Here is a 9,941-nt window from a genome sequence, read left to right as displayed (position 1 = left end):
GACCCTACAAAGGGCAATGGCACTCTTTTAAAACTTTTAAAAACCCAAAGGCATTTTCTAGTAATGACTCTGACCACTCACTCTAGGTTTAAGTGTGTATTAATTGGCAGTCACAGTATACTTTTCTCTCTGCGGGAAAATAGTAATATTTTGAGCCTCTGCATCTTTTTTTCTAGCTTTTTCCTCTCCTTTTCTCCATTTTTAAAATAATACATTCTTCCTAAAGATCCACATTTCAGCTTAGCCTGTCAAGGCTGTCTTTCAATGTGTCAGGCAAGTAAGAAAAATCTTACCTTTCATTCTGGTATTTTAAAATTATCTTTGTCAAGTGACTCAACTCTAGTTTGTTTTCTGCCAGAAATAAAATCTACCTGCAGTACAAATAAAATATTCAGGACACTTTAAAAAAAAATTCAAGCAATTCAAGCATAAAGGACAGCAATTGCTATCTATCAATGCCCAGCTATTTAGTGAATGGAAATACTAAGGTGAATCTTTTAAAAACTAGTGCAATTGAAGAAAATAAACAGTTAAGGCAGAGTCATCCATTTTTAATGGTCTCTATTAGTTGGGCATCCATCCTGGAAAAAGTCACAAGTGGATCTATTACAGCGTTAAGGAATGCTATCTGTGTATACATATAAACAATGGTGTGATTAAATAGCTTTGTGCATGAGTGCATTTTCCTGAATGGCAACTCATAAATCATGCTAAGAGTTTGTATATTGTATGGAGCCCAGGACCCTTGAGTAAAGTCACCCTCCAACTCATTGTTCCACAGGAAAATCACTAGTGGAGGACTACTTCATGGCCAAATATTCAGTTAGTCTGAGGATCTGCTAAGAAAGAATCCAGTTCCTGTCATCTTTTTCTGGTAAAATGAATGCAACAGAAATATATACATTGAAGGATACCTAGCTTAGATTATTTTCAGTAAATAAGTGCTTGAACATATAAATCTTCTGGACCTTGGTTTTTCTCGATATAAAGTGAAAATGTAGAAGACAATGTGCTCTGAGCTCCTCTCCAGCTCCTATGTCATATGAGCCCGTGTCAGTGTATTGGGTAGAGATCATGAACCCCCTGCTTGAACAATCAGAAATCAGGGTTGTGGTGACCTAGCGATGCACCAAAACAGCTCATAGGGCCTTGTGAGAGCCAACTGTAAGTTTTCAGGAACTTTGTGAGCCAGTTGTTAAACACAGCCATTATTAAAGTACACACCCTCTCAATTCAATAACTTATATTTTAAAAGTAATAATACTCAACATTAAGCAATTTTAATTATTCTACCACCTTTTACTATGAGTTATACCCTTAAGGTCATTACATGTATTGTGCTTGCACTGTGGAAATTTTGTACAACGGTGTGCTGGTGAGCATCTCTACTGACTCCACATTTAGCAATGTCAAATGGTACTTTCAAATGGGCCATGGTGGGAAATGGGAAAATGCTACGATTCAGTGCCTTTTGATTTTTTCCAGAGAGATGCTTGTTCAACATTTACCACTGGGGTCACCAGGCTGGGAGACCAAGGAAAAGAGGGAGATGTGGTTTTAAGTAGGAGAATCAGAGTGCCACCACAGAGCAGACCATACAGATGTTTCCAGGGAGTAGATTCCAAACGGTGTATTTTACCTAGGTACACCTGGGTCATATTTTCTCTTTTATCTGATGGAAGTCTGGTCCTGTGAAGCAAAGAGAGAAGGAAGGGCATGGACTGCAAACTCAGTCCTAAGAAAGCTTAGGTCAGGCCAATGGGAAGTTTCGGAGCTAAAGTCACCCGTCAAAGGAGTCCCTCATTTCACAGAAAAGGACTTTCCTTAGTTTCTTTCTCGCACTCATTCATTGCCTGCAAGAAGCCTGTTGAATGCATGACCTTGGGGCATGTGTTGGGGAGGTAGCCACAGAGACAAAGGGAGGGTCATGGGAAGTACAGGCAAGAAGGTGGTGGGGAGGTTAGGGGAGAATGAAGAGCAGCAAATAGCACAACTCAGCTAGAATATAGGACTCATGGAAGCAAAGAGTGGGAGATGTTGAATATCACATTTTTAATTAAATGCACTCCCTAGTAGTACTTACTGAAAAGCACTATGGAAATGCTCTTGACAACCCTCTGGAGCTGAGGCTGTCAGCTTTGTGGGTAAAATATCAAAGCCCTGGCTTGAGCTTTGAAATAAAATAAGAAAACATTTTGCTAGACAGACAGGCTCTTGTCCTGTGTCTCTTTTGGTTACCAGATTCCTTAACATGAAGCTCTCCCATCATGAGTCATTGCAACTGTGGGATGGATGGAAGGAGCAATATTGCCAAGGCACCTGGAAGAATACCGAGGAAGGACAAGGCCACACTGCCATCGCCAAAGGAGGCAGCAGCCATTATTCATTCATTCAATCAAGCGATATTCATTGAATGCCTGTTATGAGCCAGACACCATTAAGTGTTCTGGTGGTACAGTGGTGACCCATACAGAAAAGATCTTGCCTTCATGGAACTTACATTCTGGTTAGAAGGGCAAACAATAAGTGAATAAACAAAGAGATTGAACAATATGACTTCAGAGATGAAACCTCATGAAGACAAATGAGCGGGATAACAGAATATAGGATGATACATGAGTGGTCAGGAAAGGACTTTCTCAAGACGTGATGACTGAGCAGCAGCCAATATTAGAGTGTTCCCTTTTCCTTTAAAGACCATAATCTGATTTCCACTATTCTATCTCCCTTTGGCTAAGAAAAATTGCTTACGAACTAATCTCCACTTTATTTTGTCCTCTGTTCTCTATTTACCACCTGCTCAAGAGCTTATAGATGTTACAAACATGTTGAAGCAGAATAGTCTGTACTTATTTCTTAGTCCCAAAAGCATTTATTAAAAAAATCTTGCCAGTATTTTGGAGGATGATAGAAAAAAATTTTAAATGATGATAACTAGAATCCCATGAATGTGTAAACAAGACCATAGGGATATAAAAATTTTTTTTGCCTTTTCAAAACTGAAGAAACAAAACAACAGCAGACTCACAGACTCCAAGAAGGGACTAGCGGTTACCAAAGGGCAGCGAGTGGGAGGGTGGGTTGGGAGGGAGGGAGAAGGGGATTAAGGGGCATTATGATCAGCACACATAATGTAGTGGGGTCATGGGGAGGGCTGTACAATACAGAGAAGACAAGTAGTGACTCTATAGCATCTTACTATGCTGATGGACAGTGACGGTAATGGGGTGTGTGTGGGGAACTTGATAACATGGATGAATGTAATAACTACAATGTTGCTCATGTGAAACCTTTATAAGATTCTATATCAATGATACCTTAATAATAATTTAAAAATTTTGTTGCTTCTTTAAGAATAATGTTCCTTTTTTATTTTCTCCTCCAAGTATAAGTATGAAAAAGAAGAGTTCTTTCATATTTTGCATGTGTACAATTCAAGCATTATTACCTTGAATTCTTGAGTTCCATCCAGCTCTGGATACCTTGTAAGTATACAAAGCATCAGCACAGAAAACCAGAACCATCTTGTTTTTGTTACGTATAAGATTGAGACATTCAATCTTAAGCAAAATACTTAATTATTTTGCTTTCTTCTACAATCGTATAGTTACATTATTATATAATAGAAAGATATATTATTGTCAAGCCAGGTTTATCAACTATTGAAACAAAATAGGTAATAAGGAAGATTAACTCTTTGCCCATTAACTATAAAATTAATCTTATAACATGACCCCAAACATTGGAACGTGATGGTTATCTGCCTTCATCGTGGTCCTGTGTTGTGCAGCAATCCATGTCATATGGGCAGAGCTCAAGCGCTGGTGCCAGCACTGAGCCTCCAAAACCGCATGTGGCATGCAATGACTATGGGGTTAATAAACTTTGGCTTTTGTCTACAGTCACAGACTTCTTTACCTTAATTTTGGTGTAGCACTGGAAGTTCTCTTTCAAATACTGCGGAAACAATGTCTCAAGGCCCTGATTATGGCTGGACCTTCAGAGAGGACAATATTGCTGTCCATTCTCCCAGCTGTCTTAACGTCCAAGATGAAGCTAAAGCCACATTGGCCTGTGCAGCCAGGCAGAAGCCTAGAAAACTGAAAGGCTTAATATTAGCTCAGCCATGTATTGTCCATTCTGTGGTGTGTTAGTGTCAATCATCAAATATACCAGAGTATATTTCCAGCTTTATGCTGCAGCATGTTGGTGCTGTTCATGGAGTTTGGTTAAAGCATAAGAGCACCTTGTTATTGAATGTGTAACATTAGCCACAGAACCTAGCTGCTTAGATGACCTTAATCTGGTTTCCTGGATGGTTTGGGAAAGTAGAAAGGGAGTGAATCTACCAAAGACAATTGGTCACAAGGTGACCGACAGATTTATGTTAATAACAGTTATCACTTATTATGACCTTTCTATACAGGCAGTATCATAGCTAAGTGCTTTATTTGTATTTTTAATTCTCAAAAAACATTTTAACATTGAAAAAACTATTATATTGCAAGTGCTCTGAATCTGACATATAGTAAATGACAGAACCTGGATGCGATCCCATAGGCTTCTTCCTCAGAGTCTCTGCTTCTTCAATGGCCCTGTTTCCCACAATAAACTGTAATTTAACTTTTGATTATCTTAGCTGAAGTCATCAATAGTGTCTGAATCTAAAAAGTTGGGGTCCAAAATCTAAAAAGATTTTCAAAGTGGGTCTCCAGCAGAATGCTTCACCTTCTGAAACCAACTTTGAAATAAACAATAGCCTTTTTTCCTCTCCTATATTTATTATCCATACTTGATATCTTAGTTTTGAATACTTATCATACATCAAAATCCTTATTTTAAATTCTACACTCCAAGTGTATCATATTTCCATTCAACTTTAAGTGTTGTTGTAAAGACAATTCTTTCCCATTAAGGAATTGAGCTGCAAATGTTAAGGCATTAGTAGTATTAAGGCCTTGGATCACAATTTATAAATCCCTGGAATCTTTTATTAAACTGCATCATCAATTAAAAGAATACCGTGGCAAACTGGCCACTCTGTGGCATATATAGATTTTTCTGTTGCTTTATCATCAATGAAGAAGTCCAGGCCATCAATATCGGAAGAAATACATACAACCTGCCATAAACCAACAGCCATACAAGACTTTCAATTTTTTTCTGGATCCCACTTTTGCTGATTCCTTGATAACAACTCAATAAAGGGTGATGAACTGGTATTTTGGTATTTCCCAGTTATCCTGTGCCAGTCACACAGGCTCTTCTTTTTTCTCCTCTTTTGTTGCCACTGTCTCTGCCTTATCTATGCTGATTGGGCCAGAGATTTCATGCAGAATGGAGTGGGGGCTATTTAACAGTCTGCTATCCTGGGAAGAGGGGCAGCTGTTTGCAGAATAGCAGACAGATATGCCACCCAATTTGTCAGTCTCCTGCTCTTTCCCACGTTGCCTCCTCCCCACTCCTGCTACTGCCCTATACTGTCTCTATTCAATATAATTATCTTTCCATTGTAAGCCATCTGGTAATTCTGTTCGTATCATTTGAAGCTTGATTTTCTATCCTTAGGCTTTCATAGACTTAACCAGGACACACCTCTCTCCACATTTTTCCATCAATTATGTTTCATTAGCCTAGTAGATCCTTTCATATCTGAAAGTCACATTATGGAAGGGCACAGTTTATGGAAGTTTTCTTCAACTACTTCTCTGATTACTAGGTCTCCTTGATTTCTTTTTCCTCCTGGATCAGCAACTGTTTCAATATTGGGTCTCCTGGATGAGTCTTTCATGTCTTTCTCACCCATGATTATCGTTTTGGAATTTTACTCTTGATTTGATCTTCCAAAGCATTAATTCAGCTCAGCAGTTACTGTGTCTTTTTGTTTTTACATCCCTTCATTGAATTTTTAAATTAGGAAATTATCTTCAGTTCTAGGAAACTCTCTCTGGTACTGTAATTATATCCATTTAAGAGTTTAAATCATATTCTATCTAGGTTTTTTTCCATTTTCCACATTAGCTCCTCCTCCGTAAGAGAGACTTATTATAGTTTTCCAGTTCAGCCTCTCTTCTTCCTCTCTGGACTGTAGTGTTCCCATCAGGTAGCCTGTATTTTGTCTCGGCCTATTCATGTTGACAGTGTGCTGGTTTTCAACACTCAATGAATCTCTCTGGTTCCAAGTCAGGGTAAGGAATTTCCCTCCAGTGGGCAGCCAGTGGTTCCCTTGGCCCCTTTGCAGATGCAGAGGCAGAAGTCTCTTAGTTTGAAAGTGCAAGTAAGGAATAGGCTGACCTTAGCCTAGCATGGAAACTGCTCCTCCTGAGATGCCATCATGCAGATGACTGTCAGCCTCTCTCAGAGCTGCGCAGTGCCAAGAGTGGAGACTTCCTTCCCTTATTGTCTCCTTGTGTGCACCCCCAAGTCTCTGGGTCTCCCCAGCACTCTCCGTAGTGCACCCTCATCAACTGCCAGCAACTCCCAGTTACATTTTGCCCCCATCTGCCCTTCTTTCAAGGACTTGATGTCTCACTGTTCATGGACCTCTTCAGGGTGCCAAGATCAGCTCTTGACTTCTTCTGGACGGCTGTACCCTCCAGAACAGGCATGTGAGGTCAGGTCACCATCTTTCCAGAAACATTTAAACATTTAAAAAGTGTTCTCCATTTTCAGGAAGATAACATGCTAAGGGACTGTGAAATCACATTATTATTGCTTTCCTAAATTACTAATCTAACATATGTATGGAATTTTGTGATAGTATAAAAATAGATAGGATATGATCACATGATGATATAGCTCTTATAATATTCAATAAATGCTTACTTCTGATTTACCAGCTTCATCAGTTATGTGGTTATGCAAGCTGGCTCATATTATTAGCTAATTTTTCATAGTAGCAATGATGATAGCTAACATCTACCAGCTATGTACTATGCATCAGGCATTGAAGTATTTTTTATGTATAAAGTTACTGGATTCTCACAAACCTTGTAATATGGGTACTCTTATTTTCAAAATATTACAATACAGAAACCAAGGCCCTGAGCAGGTAAATAACTTACCAAAGTCACATGGCTAGTAAGATGCTTTATGTCCCAAATTAAATAATGAACTACTTGAAAAATAGCTCATGTTCTATATTGCTCTATATTGCTCTGCATTTCAGCTCAGGCCTTCAGTAAATGCAGTTATTGAGAGAAGAAGAATATCATGGCAAACTTTTTTTTTCATATTTGATCCCTAGAATACAGTGTTATAAAGTGAATGCTTCAAAAATATTTTAATCATAAAAGAAAGCATTAACAGGCTACTGAGATTTAAAAAACAAATTCACCACATAAGATAGCCTAAAGCTATTCACAGAAGACCTGACCCTCAACCACTAACCTGGGTTCCGGGGATCCAAATATGAATAGAATGCTGTCTCTGTCCTTAAAAAACAGTCGTCTGAAGGGAAAGCAGACACAGAAGTGATTAAATATAATGAAATGTAATTGTTTTTAAATGCATATCTAAAGTGCTCTGGGGCCACACATGAAAAAAACCATTAATTTTTACAGTAAGGTCTTGAATTTTTTCTTTCCGTTATTTAACAGTAGAATAAGACATAGAAATACACACTGTTATAAAGTTTTTTAATTAGAAAGTTTATTGCATTAATCTATAAACTCATTTGGTGATATAAATGACAATGTAGGCTGATACTGATGAGAGCTTACCGTCTTTGGAAAATAGAGATATTTTAACACCAAAAGCATTTTTTCATTTGCTACAATCAAGAAAACCCTATTGTATTTTGATTTTTTTTTCCTTTTAACAAATATATATTGCTATTTGTTCATATCAAAATGAAGCCTGGACTAAATATTGAGCTAGAATAAGCAGACCCAGTGTTAGGACACCAACATTAAGAGGACCTAAAAGGGCAGTTTTCTGTATGTCTTTAGTTAAGAAACAAATACCCATCCATACCATGGAATTCACACTTGTCTAACCATGCACACTTCATAACATAAAGTCTGTAAGTCCAAATATCTCTTAAATATTTACCTTGAATAATAAAGACATGTTACCCAGACATAGAAAATGTATTTTTAAAAGCATAACCTTAAAACTCAATTTTTAATGATTTCATTTTAAGTGGTAAATGGACTTTTAATATTGACATGAATTCTAAATCGTATTGTGATACTCTTGTGCAACTTTCACAATATTTATGATTGAAAAGTCCCCAATAACTGACAAATACTACTGTGGCTCTTTGGAGTTGATGATCATTTTCATAAAGTAGTTACATTTCTTGTGACACACAGTTGTATTAATGGACTTGGTTGGAACAGGTTATAACTGTCCTATTATAAAATTCTGCCTTGGTTTTTCTGAAATTGATGAATATAATTTTCCATAGAGGTCATACTGAACACATTAAACTCTCTGTTAACAGTACTATGATAGCATGGGAGAGGAATTTATATGAAGCATTGCAAATTATGAAATGTTCCTTATCATGTAACTACAAAGAACATATGCTCCATACTAAAGCAAGCATATGAGCTATCATTTGGGCCAGTTTTGATGTATTTATGTATGAATACAAATAGTTTATACATTTTCTATACATCAACCTCAAGGGAAAGAATAATAGTTTGGCTGATATGAATGGCTTTTGCTGGGTATGGCCAAGCTCATTCATTGCTTTGACCACTATAGAATATAGTGAAGAAAGTTTTAAGGCCCCAAATTAATATGTATGAATTCAAAGACCATGGGAATAGATTCATTATGTATGAAGGATGACATCACCATTACATTAAATTTAATACATATGGAAAGGTCCAAAAGGTTGTAATTTCACAGGGAAAAATTGGTCAGTTCCTTTTTATCTTCCCTTTAATTTTCATTCTGACAAAAAAGTATTTCTCTCACTACCCAACTATATTATCAAAATATCTAGGAAATTTTGACTTCTCAGCTACACCTTTCCAAATATAATGCAGTTTTACGATATCCAAAATGCTAAATGTGTTCTGATTTTTGAAAATTTTCAAGTGAACCCTGGTAAGAATCGCCTCAGGAATAAATACCATTTCAGGACAGCAGCTTATCTTGAGCAATTGATTTGTCAGAAAGAATGGGAAGGGAGGGATGGTAGGGCTTCCCTGGAGTCCACATCTTTTGCCCAGGTTTTCTATTTAAGCTGCTGTTGTGTTTGTACATGAAGTTTTAGGATTTTCTTTTTTACAGTGGAATAAGAAAAGAAATATGGTTATTTTTTTCTTTTTAACCTATCTCCTGGGAATAATAGGGGAACTCAAACTTATCATGGTGCTCTGAAGAAATGATTCTTAAAAGAGAAAGGGAAAAATGTCTTATTTTTTCCTTAACAAAAAGAGCTCTTTGTGGCCACTGACCCACAAGCATCTCAACTGGTACTTGCCCCCTAGAGTCAACTGTCAGCCAGTAGTTAACTGTTGGCATAAACCAACTATTTCTAAGGTATATTCTAGGCAATTCTCTTTTTCCCTGAATTAGCTTTGGGGTTCCCTAAGGATATTTGTTCTATCATCAACCTGACCAAAGCACCCCACCACAGGTGCAGGGATGTGACATGCAGTCACTGGACAGCCCAGCTGGGTAAATGGCAGGGACACGGCCTTATGTAATCTACTGGCAGGACAGCAACACAAGATGTATTTGTTCAATTGACTCACTGAGAAAGGACACCACCTAGGGTTTCATGTCTTTAAAAGATGGATGAACACTGTTTTCATAAAGTTGCTTTCTCGTTCATCCTTTTAGACTTTAGGCTTGGTCAGGTAGGTCAAAGAGAAACTGGTTTTCTTGCACCATATCAGCATTCTCTTGAGACAACTACCTTGGAATAAAAAGTGTTACTGAGTGGTAAGTAAGCACAGGATGAACATCTGTTCTGGTTTGCC

This window comes from Manis pentadactyla, chromosome 13, assembly GCF_030020395.1.
Source record: "Manis pentadactyla isolate mManPen7 chromosome 13, mManPen7.hap1, whole genome shotgun sequence".
Taxonomy (NCBI): domain Eukaryota; kingdom Metazoa; phylum Chordata; class Mammalia; order Pholidota; family Manidae; genus Manis; species Manis pentadactyla.
Note: the sequence above shows the minus strand (reverse complement) of the source record.